Source organism: Cricetulus griseus, chromosome 5, assembly GCF_003668045.3.
Source record: "Cricetulus griseus strain 17A/GY chromosome 5, alternate assembly CriGri-PICRH-1.0, whole genome shotgun sequence".
Classification (NCBI taxonomy): domain Eukaryota; kingdom Metazoa; phylum Chordata; class Mammalia; order Rodentia; family Cricetidae; genus Cricetulus; species Cricetulus griseus.
In genome coordinates this window covers 69,351,669-69,365,251 of record NC_048598.1, presented here as the reverse complement: position 1 = coordinate 69,365,251, position 13,583 = coordinate 69,351,669, and the positions used below count along the sequence as shown (strand labels likewise).

At 48.2% G+C, this 13,583-nt stretch overlaps 1 pseudogene; it reads right to left on the bottom strand.

Moving 5' to 3' along the window:
* Positions 1 to 203: 203 nt before the first annotated feature.
* On the bottom strand, positions 204 to 6,518 carry LOC113835916 (annotated as a pseudogene).
* Positions 6,519 to 13,583: the final 7,065 nt, after the last annotated feature.

The window sequence follows — 13,583 nt, the reverse complement described above, 5'->3', positions numbered from 1 at the left end:
TATCTATGTAGTTTGTGAGCACATGTGTAGTCTGGTGGTCTGTGTGTATATGTTCCAGTATGTGTGTCTTCAAACCAGTGAAGCCCTGGTGAGAATGTCCCTTCCCCACTGTGCAGTGCCTGCCGTTGATAAAGGGTCCTTAACAGGCATAGGCCTGTGGGTATGGGGAGGGTCCTTTCTATCTAGCATCTCTCCTTCCTTCCTTTTTTTTTTAAACTTTTATCTGCATTTATTTTATTCTGAATTTATTCCCGTGCCATAAGTTTTTGTTTCTTCAGTTTCTTCTGTGATATCTTTTTCTTCTGTGCAACCTCATCTTCTGGCTTTGGAACACTCTGTTCCTTTTCCGTGAGGATCATCCGATGTGGCAGGGGGAGCTCATGTATGGGTTAATCCGGCCGTGAGTTCTGTAAGTTCATCAGTGCATCTTAGGTGCTTTGTTCACCAGGATGTGTTTGATGACCAGAGAATCTACATCTAGATCCTGGAGCTCAGCATTACTCTCTGCACTTTTAAGCATGTGCAGCAAAAATTTGGCACTCTTTTTCGGCCACCGACTCTGTGTCCAGCCCCACTGTTTGGCCTGGGCGCACCTGCCGACTCCACCATTGTATCGCCAGAATGGCACACATTGCTTCTTCAATGTGACATCTTTCAGCTATTTGGTGGCTTTTCGGATATGCATACCCTTGATGGCCTGGGCAGTTTCACAGGTATTCTTAAAGTGAACCCGGAGATTTGAAATTCTTGACTTGAATGGTTTTGTAGGGTTTTCTGGGTTGAGAGAGTAGCGAACCATCTTCACAGGCTATCTCAGGTTGCTTACAGGGAGAGCCTCTCCTTCCTTCTTATTGTTCCAGGTCTTCCTGCTCTGCCTTTGGCCTCCTCCTCCATTCTCCAGCACCATGGAAGGTCCTCCTTGCTCACCTTCCTGCACCCCACAGACAGCAGTTCAAACCTTAGCCTTTGCTGCCCAGTTTTCTCATTTATTTCTCACTTGGTCTCTGGGCTCTCTTGGCATAGGAACAGCTCAGTTCAACCCTGGGCCCTGCAGCAAGGCATTAGCGACTTCTCTACCTGGCTGTCCCTCCGCTATGAAGTCCCAAGTTGAAGGTCATGAGAGGCCCTTGGCAAGCCTTTTCTGGCTCCCACTCCTGGTGGGTGTGGAACATTTGTCCCTCACAAAATGCACTGCAGCTGGTGACCCTGTTTCATAGTGTCTTAGTTAGGTTTTCTGTTGTGATAAAACACCATGACCAAAAGCAACTTGGGGAGGAAAGGGTTTATTTCATCTTATTCCACATCACAGCCCAACATCAAAGGCAGCTAGGGCAGGAACTCAGGGCAGGATCCTGGAGTGAGGAATCGGCACAGAGGCCATGGAGGAGCTTACTGGCTTACTGGTTTACTGGCTTGCTCCCCATGGCCTGCTCAGCTTGCCTTCTTATAGCCCCCAGGACCACCAGGTCAGGGACAGCACCACCCACGGTGAGCTATGTGCTCTTATATCAATCATCAATCAGAAAATGCCACACAGGCTTACCTACAGGTTAACCTGGTGGGGGGGGGCATTTTCTCAATTGAGGTTCCCTCTTCCCAAACAACTCTAGCTTGTGTTGAGTTGCCATAAAACCAGCCAGCACACATTGCCTCCTCCAGAAGGTACATGGAAGCGTGCACCTTGTCTCCTGCTTGGAGCAGATTCACCACCACTGTGGGATAGAGGTAGGAGAAGAAGAGAGGGAAGACATCCACAGTGATGAGGTCCTGGGGAAGGTGTCTGTTCCTGGGGTCATAGGTGTAATTTGGCTGTGACAACAGCCTGGACTCAGCCCTGCATATTGTTGAGGATGTCTGATGGGCTGCGTGAAGAATGCCTTGCTCCATGTCCTCCACCTTCTCTCCTGATCATGACAGATGGCCAGTTCTGTGTCTCTGTCCTTGCACTCCTTCAGTCCCCAATGGCCCTTTGTGTACTCAGGTCAAGTGGGTTGCTGTCTATGGCAGCAGCTGACTGCAGGTAACATGAATAGTGAGTGACAGTGACACTGCCTGATGCTGCTTCAAAAATCACAGAGCTATGTCACGTTGGCTTCTGGGCTGCACCTTTTACAGGCCTCCTGCTGCCAGAGTCTGGCCACCTTCCCTGAAGAGCTGCCCTAGTATGAAAGGTTCTTTGATCTGAAAAGATCCATGCTTGTGACATTTCTACCTCTCCTGTGTGTGGCTTTCTTCTTAAAAATCTTGTCCCGAGGTTCCAGAGGTCTCCATCTTTCCTGCGTCTGTTTTCAGCCTCTTTCTGTGGGGCCTGTCATTCTGCCCACTTGGTATGCAATTGTTCCCTGGGCTATCCTAGGCTCATTGCTCCTGCCCCATTCCCGTGTGGTAGGCTAGAAAAGCACCTCAGCTGTCATTCCTCAGGGGCCATCCACTCTCTTTTGTCACACTGTCTCTCACTGGTCTGCAACTAGCCAAGTGAGCAAAGTTGGCTAACCAGTGGTCTCTGGGGATCCCCTTGTCTTCATACCTCAGTACTGGGATTACAGTCATGTGCTCTTGAACCGTATTTTGCATGGGTTCTGGGAGTCAAGCTTAGGCCCTTATGACTGCTAGTCAAGTGTTTTACCAACTAAGGCATCTCCCAATCTTCTCTTTCTCCTCTTTACATCCCTCCCTCTCCTCCAGATCTGCCCTCTTCTTCTTCTCCATTCTCATTTTCCTCTCCCCGCCCTCCTCTAGTTTTCTCTTCCCCCTTCCCTCCTGACACCCACCCCATTCTGCTCTCAGCTGAGCACATGCTGGCTGGAGGAATTGACCCTAAAGAAGGCCATAAGGTAGGGGTCAGAGGGTCTTTCTGACATTTTGAGAATACTAGGAGAGTCAAGGTGGACCATGAGGTACAAGGTGAGGTTGATTTTGTCATCTATGTGAGAACATGGGCAGTTAAGGAGGTAAATTCCAGAAGTGGACCTTCCAGCTACTCAGTGGATAAGACAGTCACAGGTGAAGGGACAGAGGAAAGCAAGGGCCCAACCAAGAGCCCTGTGTGTCCAAGGAAGATGAGCAGAAGGTTCGTGAGGAAGGTTCCAGTAGGTTCTGGAGAAGTCCGTGCTGGCAGTGGGTAAGGGCTGGGCTTGAGACCAGGACAGGGTTTGGGGCTGGAGTCAACATGGCCACTCTCAAATGTTCCTTGGGGGATTCTTGTATACCATGTGATATATCACTGTACATTGGTGGCAACTGACACCCTAGGACCAAGCATGAAGGGTAAGAGCTGAGGGGTGGGCCAGCGAGATGCTTTAGTAGCTCAGTGTTGCCAATCCTGACAATCTGAGTTTGATCCCTAGACCCACATGGTGGAAAGAGAGAACTGAATTACTTCTGCAACTTGTCCTCTGATCTTCATATGTGCATCATGGAACACACACACATGCGCGAGCGCGCACACACACACACACACACACACACACACACACACACACACACACACACACACACCCTTACCTTGCAAAAATTATTTACCATCAAAATCTCCACATCTCACCCAGAATGCTCTGGTATCCTAGACTGACCTCAAAGTTTGGACAGCCAAGGATAACCTTGAACTTTCTAACCTCCTGCCTTCATGTCCAGAACGCTGGGATCACAGGTATACACCACCACTCCTGGTTCATGCAGTGCTGGGGATGGAACCCAGAACTATGTGCATGCCTGCAAGCACTCCACTTGCCCAGGTACCACCCCAGCCCTTTTCTTATTGCTTCTTGACCTGGCTCTGTAGGATCCCTTTAGGTTCTTTGCCCAGTATCAGTCCTTCCCTACACCTCTGCCCAGGCATCTATGTGGCTGACTCTATCACCTTATGAGTGTCTGCTTTGAGCCACCAGAGAATTCTTTCCTGGTCCCTTTACTTAAAACCTCATTTCTGGGCCTGCAGAGTTCACTCAGTGGGTAATGTGCTTGCCATACAAGCACAAGGACCTGAGTTTGATACCTAGGACCCATGTAGAAAATCTGGGGTGAAAAATGTTGGAGCTTAGTCAATTGAGTGCCTGTCTAGCATGCATGAGGTCTTGGGTTCAATCCCCAGCACTGCAGACCTGGGTGTGGTGGCACATGATTGTAATTCCAGCGTTTGGGAGGTAGAGGTATTTAGATCAGAAATTTAAGGTCATCGTACTTTACATAGAGAGTTCAAAGCTGGCCTGGGTTACATAAGACCCTGTCTCAACAACACCACCAACAAAGAGCCAGGTTTAGTGGTATGTGCCGATGTACATGCCTATGATCCAGTCTTGGGGAGGAAAGACAGGTCAGTTCTGGAAACCAGCCAGCCAGTCTAGCAGAATCCATGAGATGCAGGCCAGTGTCAGACTCTGTCTCCAAAACAAAAAGATAGTGACTGAGAAATAATACCAGGTCTGTTCTTAAGCATCCTTATGCATGCACATCGGCACAACACAGGGACACGCACACACACTCATGATGCACACCCACACTCAACTCTTGTCTTAGTTCATTTCTGTTAGGCTGATAAAATACTCTAACAAAAGCAGCTTAAGGAAGAAAGGGTTTATCTTAACTCACGATCCCAGCTAAGTGTTCAACTGTGGAGAAGTGAGGACAGCAGGAACTTGAAGACACTGGTCACATCCACTGTCAAGAGCAGAGAGAAAATGAATGCATGCATGCTTGTGCTCCAGTCATCTTCTCTGTTCGTTTTTTTCAGTCTGGGACTCACACCCAGGGAATGGTGCCACCCATTTTTAGGCTGGGTCTTCCCACTTCTATTAACCTAAGCAAGGCAATCTCCCATAAACACAACAACAGACCAACTGATCTAGATAATCCCTCATTGAGACTCTCTTCCCAGATCCTTCTATTTTGACACTGAAATCTAACTATGTCTGGTTGACAGTTAAAAGTAACCACCACATGTTTGTTGTTAGCCCTCACCCCACACCTTGCTTTATCGTCCCCCATATTACCTGAAATTGCATTTTCTTTGTGTTTCATCACTTGCAATGTTCCCTACATCAGTCCTCCTCTGTCCAAGGATCGGGTCATGGTCCCTTCTGCTGGGTAATCCATGTGCACGCATAGCAATGGCTCCCAACATACTTGTGGGATGACTGTGAGTGAGGGAGGAGGGGAAGGTGGGTGGGGCAGGCGTGGCTGCTGCAGCAGTCTGTGTATGTCAGCACAGGATGGGGTTTCCTAAGAAAGGGGGGTGTCGCTTGCCAAACACATTTCAGATGGCTAGAGGCTGCAAAGGGGGAAAAACAAAGCTATAAAACCACTAGATGAAAAGACAGGAGAATATTTTCATGATCTTGGAGGGGAGACAGCATTCCGAAGCAGGACATGAAATCCAGAAGCTAGCAAAGAAAACCTCAACAGCCTTGATTACATAAAAATAAATGCTTCTGCATGGTCCAAAACACGATAAACAAAGTTAAAAGACCTGACCAGGGGAGAAATTTAAAACATGTGTAATGACCAACAGATTAATGTTGTAACATATAATGAGATCCCATGAGGCAAGAAGAAAAAGCATACACAACCTGGCAGGAAAACAAAACAAACAAATAAAAAATAAAGGCTGGCGTGTAAGTCAGCTGGTAGAGTTCAGCATGCACGAAGCCCTGAACTTCATCTCCAGCACAGCAAAACTGGGTGTGGTGGTGCATGCTTGCAATCCCAGCCCTGGAGAGGTGGAGGCGGGAGAAACAGGAGTTCAAGGTTATCTTTGGCTATATAGTGAGACCCAGGCCAATTTGGACTATGTAAGCTACCATCTTGGGGGGGGGGTGAATAAGAGGAAGAGAGGGAGGAAAGGAGCCGAAAAAGAATAGAAGAAAAAAAGAGAAGAACAGGCAGGGAAAGGCTTAAGAAATTTCCAGAGCGGGAAATACTGGGGTGGAGAGATGGCTCAGAGGTCAAGATGCTCATGCTGCTCTTACAGAGGACCTGAGTTCTGTCACTGTATGCAGGTTGGGTGGCTCACAATCTGAGGGCAATGGCACTCATATGGATATATTCCTACCTCCAAAGCACATACACTAATAAAAAGTAAATCTAAAAAATTAGTCTAGGCATCTCTGAATGGCTGAACAGTTGCTGGGAATTGATGCGATGCAGCAAGATTCCAGGGAGAAAGTGGGTGATAAGTACGTCACATCAGCCAGGGTGTGGGGCTGTGGGGCCATCTATGACAAGATGGGTCTTGCGGAGGGTAAGAAGGTGGTTAAGGGGCTCAGTGGCATTCATAATGATCACTCCTCAGGACTTGGAAATGCCACCTTTAGGAGCTTGTCCTTGAAAACTGGCAGATGTTCAGTGCCTCATGGTTTATGCCCACAGAAAGTACAAAGTGATGTCACCCATACCTTTGTTCCTATTCTGTTGCTATGAAAAGACACCATAACCGTGACAACTCTTATAAAGGAAAACATTTAATTGGGGCTGGCTTACAGTTTCAAAGGTTTAGTCTGTTATCATCATGGCAGGAAGCATGGCAGCACACAGGCAGATGTGGTGAAGAAGCACCTGAGATTCTACATCTGGATTGGCAGCAGCAGGAAGAGAGCGTGACACTGGGTTAGGCTTGAGCTTCTGAAACCTCAAAGCCCACCCCAAGAGACACACTTCCTCCAAGAAGGTCACACCTACTCCAACAATGCCACAGCTATGAGTCTATGGAGGCCATTTTTCATTTAAACCACCATACCCAACTTCTCCAGAAAGGTGACAACCATTCCTGAAGCCCTTGCAAGGACTCTACTCAAGCATGGTGAAATTCATCCAACTCATTGTGTGTAAGTCAAAGCACGATTTGCAGTAAACAGATTGATTTGGCTTTATTGGGCACCTGGTTACGAGGGCTTGCTTCATGTCTGGCAAAGTGGATATTGTTACTATCAATGACCCCTTCATTGACCTCAGGTGAACGGTATATATGTTCCAGTTTGACTGGAACGTTCCACAGCACAGTCAAGGCTGAGAATAGGAAGCTTGTCATCAACAACCATCTTCCAGGACCAAAATCCCACCAACATCAAATGGGGTGATGCTGCTTCCGAGTGTTGTGGAGTCTACTGGTGGCTTCACCACCATGGAGAAGGCCAGGGACCACTTGAAGGGTGGAACCAAAAGGTCATCATTTTTGTTCATGCCCCATGTTTGTGATGGGTGTTGTCTTAGCCAGTGTTTCCATTGCTGTGAAGAGACACCTTGACCAAGGCAACTCATAAAGGAAAGCATTTAATTGACACTGACTTATAGTTTCAGAGGTTTAGTCCATTGCCATCACGGCAGAAAACATGGTGGCATGCAGGCAGACATGGCACCAGAGAAGGAGCTAAGAGTTCTACATCTTGACCTGCAGACAGCAGATGACTGTGTGCCACACGGAGCACAGCTTGAACACATGAGACCTTAAAGCCTGCCCTCACAGTCACACTCGTCCCCCAGCAAGGCCATCCTTCCAATAGTGCCACTCCCTATGCGCCAAGCATTCAAACACAGGAGTCTATGGGGTCCATTCTTACTCAAACCATTCCAAGTTTGAACCACAAGAAGTATGACAATTCACCCAAGATTGTCAGCAGTGCCTCCTGCACTACCCACTGCTTAGCTCCCCTGGCCAAGGTCATTCATGACAAATTTGGCATTGTGGAAGGGTACGTGAAAACTGTACATGCCACCATTGTCACCTATAAGACTGTAGAGGACCCCTCTGGGAAGCTGTACTGTGATGGCTGTGGGGCTGCCCAGAACATCATCATTGCGTCCATTGGTGCTGCCAATATCCAGTGGTCCCCTTTTTACCCCAGTGATTTCAGCTCCTCTCCTGAGAGACAAGGACAGGTTTTTCTTCTTCTCATGGAGAACTCTGCACACCCCATCCCAGGTCCTGGATGACCAAGGGCCTAATCTATACATGACATCATTCATTGTATGAATGGATGTAGACTCTCCAATGGGTGTCAAGCTAACTGGTAACTGGTTAGTTGGGTGGGAAGCTAGCTGGAGAGAGACTGTGGGGTATGAGCTGGTGCTGGATACAGAGATCCCCGACCTCCCACTAGGAGATGATAGCAATAGCACATCCATCATGGCTGCTTCCCTGATCCCAGCTGTGAGGCTCAGGGAGGTGATAAACTTGCCCAAGTGATCGGATGGTACCTACATCTCCACAGTTACCTCCCAGTTACTTGATGTCCTGACTTTTCATTTCAGACTCAGTATCTACCTTGGGTTTTCTTTTCTTTTTTTGAGACAGGGTTTCTCTGTGTAGCCCTGGCTGTCTTGGAACTCTCTTTGTAGACCAGGCTGGTTTTGGACTCACAGAGCCACCTGCTTCTGCCACCCTGGTACTGGGATTAAACACATGCACCACCCAACCTGGCTGGTTCTCATTTGTCTGATTGCCTCCTCATGACTGCTGGTTGTAAGGTCTAACAGCCTTCCTGTTTTGTCTTTATTCTGCTTCCGATCTTGGTCCTTGAGCTTATGGACTGAGGGTTGAAAGGTTATAGGGAAACTGGGAACCATGGGAAGAAGCCAGAATGTGGGTTCTGTGGCTGAGACAATGGGCAGGGAGTGTAGCCATGAGCTCCACACCTTTGACCACTGACATGGAGACTGGAAGCCAGGGACACTCTGTCTGCTCAGACATCCAAGGCCGAGGCTCTACTCCAGAGAAAGATGTCTACACTAGGGTTGCAGGACTATGGCTCTTGCCTAAGGAATGTTCTCCATCAAGGCATCACTGACTCGCTTTACCCTCATACCTAACAGCTTCCTTTCTTCCCCCTTCCCCTTCTCGGTGTGGTGTGGTAAACATACTTGTTGGTGTGTATGTGTGTACACACGTGTGTGCAGGATGGCATGTACATGAGTACATGTGCCAGTGGTTGACACTAGATGTCATTCCTCCACTGTTTTATAATTTCCTTTCACACAAAAAAAAAAATCTTATTTTTTGTTTTAAGTGTGGTGGGGTTTGTGGTTGTGAATGCAGTACCCAAAGAGGCCAGGAGAGGGCACCACACACACTTGGGCTGAAGTTACACGCAACTGTGAGGTGCACAATGTGGTACTAGGAGCTAAACTAGGTCCTCTGCAAGAGCAGTGCTCACTCTTAACCAATGAGCCATACCTCCAGCCCTAGTCCCTGTGTCTGTCTCTCCGTCTGTCTGTCCCTATGTATGTATGTATGTATGTATGTATGTATGTATGTATGTATGTACATATGAATGCATTTTTGAGACAGGGTTTCTGATGGAACCTGAAACTCGTCATTTTTGCTAGGCTGGCTGGGTAGTGTGCTTCAGGGATCCATGTGTCTCTGCTCCTCCCTCACCCCCAGTGTTGGGGTTACACATGCATGCTGCCACACCTCACTCTGTGCTTGCGTGTGTCAAGATCTGTGTGAGTTGGGCCATGAGGATGCCCCAACATGAGAAGTGGAGGTCTGAGGAAAACTTCCAGGAGTCGGTTCCCCACTCCCACCTTGTTGACACAGGAGCTCTCTTGTTGTTTCTGCAGCGGTGAGGTGTTCTCCAGGCGAGCTGGCCCATGTGCACTTGTGGCCATTTCTCCTGTCTCCACCTTCCATCTCAAGGTATGAGGGCTGGGATCACAGCTGTTGGCCATCACATGGAGCTTCTGAGGTTGGCTCTGGTACTGGATCAACCGATTATTTGGAGTGCCAGGCTTTCATAGCTGGTGCTGTTACCCGCTAAGCCATCTCGCCAGCTCGGTGCTTGCCTCTCTATGTGGGTGCTGGGGATCCAAACTCAGGTCCTCAGGTTTGCATTGCAAACACCTTACTGACTGAGCCATCTCTGCAGCCCCAACAGCTCCAATCTCTTGTACTTACATTTGTGTTTCCTTTGTGTTTTCCGCTTGGTCTTAAAATAACCCTGTGAATGAGGTATTATTGACTGTGTTTTACAGACAAGGAACCAAACAGTCGGAAGGTCCTCAGCCAGTAGGCTCCATGCAGGTACACCTCACCCTTTTAACATTGAGATATGATATCCTCTCCTACAAACTTCACACGAAGTAACCATGAAGTCAGATTATGTACATCTTTCTCCCCTATGCACTCACACACTTGTTTGAATAAGTAAGCTTAGTATTTTGTATTGGGCTGCATTCATCACTGTCCTAGATGCATGTGGCCCAAAGCATCAGGTTGGACATACTTGCAAGCTTGCATTTGGATACCAGACTGCTTCTCCTCGGGCCCAACACTTCCAGCCAGAGAGGGACACAGGGAACCGTGCGGGTGTAGTGCACTCTTCTCAAGATGGCGCCCAGCCACTTTTCTGGTTGTATGGTATTTGATGGATTCTCATGTGACAGCTGCCCCCCTATTTTGGTTTATTTGAATTGCATCCAAGGGGCTGTCATGACGTTGTTGCCTGGCACATCACGCACATCGAAGTTTGTATGAGAGAAAAAAAAAATCCTAGGACCTGTGGTGAGCAACCTTAAAAAGAGATCATATACACACGCACAGATATCCACTGTTCTTACACACATATGCACCTGCACACATGCATACTATACTTATACATACATATGCCCCCACACCCGCATGCCCACATCCACATATGTACACTATACTTACCCATACATACACCCACACATGCACACATGTGCACCATATTTATGCATGCATACAATCCACAGGTGTGCTTGCATACACTTACATACATCCATACACAATCCACATCCACACATATACAGGCATGCACACACACACACACACACACACACACACACACACACACACACACACACACCACCCCAGATTCCTTTCTGCTGTTGTGAAAGAACAAAACAGCTTGGGGAGGAAAGATTTATTTGGCTCACACTTCTAGGTCACAGCCCACCATTGTGGGGCATGAGGGCAGAAACCGAAGCAGAAGTGTGGAGGGGCACTTCTTATGGACTCATTCTCTGGCTTGCCCTGCTACCTTTCTTACACAGGCCAGGCTCACATGCCTAGGGGTGGTGCCTCTCACACCAATCATATATCTAGACCAGTGGTTCTCAAACTGTGGGTGGTAACCCCTTTGGCTGCCTAAGACCATCAGAAAACACAAATATTTACATTGCAATTCATAACAGTAACAAAATTACAGTTATGAAGTATCGACAAATAATTTTATGGCTGGGGGGGTCTTAAAGCATTAGGAAGGTTGAGAACCACTGATCTAGACAATCATTTACAGACCTATTGGCCACAGGCCAATCTGGTCTGGGCAATTCCTCAGCCGAGGTTCCCTCTTTTCAGGTGATTCTAGATTTTGTCAAGTTGGCAATGAAAACTAACCATCAGCTTAGGTGTGGTGGCACATACATTTAATCACAGCACTCAGGAGGCAGAGGCAGGTGGATCTCCATGTGTCTGAGGTCAATCTGTTCTACACAGAGAGTTCCAGACAAGGTGGGGCTGCATTCATAATGAGACCCCATTTACAAGCAAAACAAAACAAAACACCACACTACAGGATACACATATACATATACATATACATATACATATACATATACATATACATATATATATATAAAATGTCTTTGGGTTTCCTCTAGCCATGGTGACTTATCCTCTCCATTGTGTTCCTGTCATCCCATGGCCTAGATACTGCCATTTTGCTTTGCCAGTGACTCTGTGTGCGTGGAAACTTCTGAGGCTGTCAATGCTTACTCATAGTTATATTTTGCCTCTTCCCCATTTAAAGGAAGATCTTGCCACTACCACACCCTCCAGATTGGAAAATATGTGGCTCTCACAATGGCATTCCAATGGACACCTCAGGCCAGATTTCCAAGCCCAAAGGAACAGAGGGTGGCAGTGGCTAACACATGCTCAGGACAGTTGGGATGACACTTTGTCCTGTCTCTTAAAAAACAAACCTTGAATGGCTCAAAGGACTGCTTTCCTATCAAATATTTGTTGGCACTGGTTGTGTCCTGTTGGTTAGAAAACATGTGATTTTTTTTGTTTGTTTTAAAATTAGATTTCCCTGGAAAGAACAATAGAAAAGCAAAGCAATATTCAGTGGGGCAGAAAAAACACAATCTTTGGCCCAAGAGGTCCTGCAGTTTGGTGAGCACCAATCTGACTTAGCTCCAGGATCCCCATCCTGTGCCAAAGATGGGACTCACTGTCAATGGTGACAAAGCCATTGACTGGGTCCTGGGAGGTCCTGGTGCAGGGCACTCTGTGGATAGCTTTGGAAGTGGCTACCCACAGTCACTGGTCTTTGCTGCCCTCTGGTCTTTGCTGAGGGTCCAGAGGACCTGTGCCCCTAAAGCCCTCTGCAATGCAAGGGCTTGGAGGTTTGGAGAAGGCTCCCAAAGCCCTGAGGCTGCCCTGTCCTCTGTGTGTCCCTCTGCTCCAGCCACAGCTCATAGGATATATTCTGAGCTTTGGCCCCTGGCAACTGTTGGCATCCTGGCTAGGGACCATGACCCACAGCCCAGGGGCTATCAGCCAAACAGATGTTTCTCTTGGGGCTTTGGAGGCAAAACATGCCGAGAAAGATGCAGAGAGAGACTGAGACAGAGACAGAGAGACAAAGACAGAGAAACACAGAGATAGGCAGCAAGGAGACCAGGCAGGACAGACCCAGAAGGGTGAGAGAGCAGGAAGAACAAGGGACTGAGACCTGTGTGACAGCTGAGGCCAGCATCCAAAGGTGTCTAAAACTGGTCAGGCCTCCAAACTGCCACCAGGTGGCCGGAGACACTGCTCACCCACAGCAGCTGCTCCCGGAGGCACATTGAATTTCATCTGCCCAGCTACCACTACAATGTAATGTTCAGACGTGATGGAGGACATGTTTTTAATCATCTCTTCCAGGAAGCATTCTCTGATCGCTTCCCCACCACAAGTCCCAGGCCTCTCCTTTTTTTTGAGGAGGGGAGTTCCCCAGAACTTGTCCCTGAGGGTTCCCAGCTTCTTGCATTGACTGCAATCTCTACGTTGTGTTTGTGGCTCTCTCTGCAGTTTCCCCAGAGGCCAGGCTGTGTCTGAGCTTCGTGGGTCCCCCTGCTATATGGATCACACACTGGGTCACAGCAGCTGTTATTGCTCATGGTGGGGCTGGAGGCTCCACCTCTGCAGTCAGTCCTGTCTGTGCTCCAAGCACAGGCCCAGCAGCCCATGCAGACAGCTATGGTGTTCTGTGGCCTCTGCTCCAGGTATATAGTTCTGGAAGCCCAGTTGAGGAATCTGCTGGTATCTCAGAAGTGACCAGCCATCCAGGCCAGAGCTCAGCGCTGTGGGGAGTATAGTCTGGAACCTTTTCTCTTCTTGAAGTTTACCCCAAGGTTCCTGTGTCTAGAGGATGGGAGTCCCAAGTGGGTCTGTCCTCTTCCCCACCCTTCTCTCTGACCTCTCCTCCATTCCTCCGTAATCTAGGGAGCCTGGCTTGGAAAGTGTGCAGCCTAACCGGTGTATACAGAGGCAAAGGAGCCAGGAAGGCTACAGCATTCATCCCTGATGCTTGCTCCTTCCTGAGAGCCCACGCACACAGTCACAGACTGCAGAGGTGGGC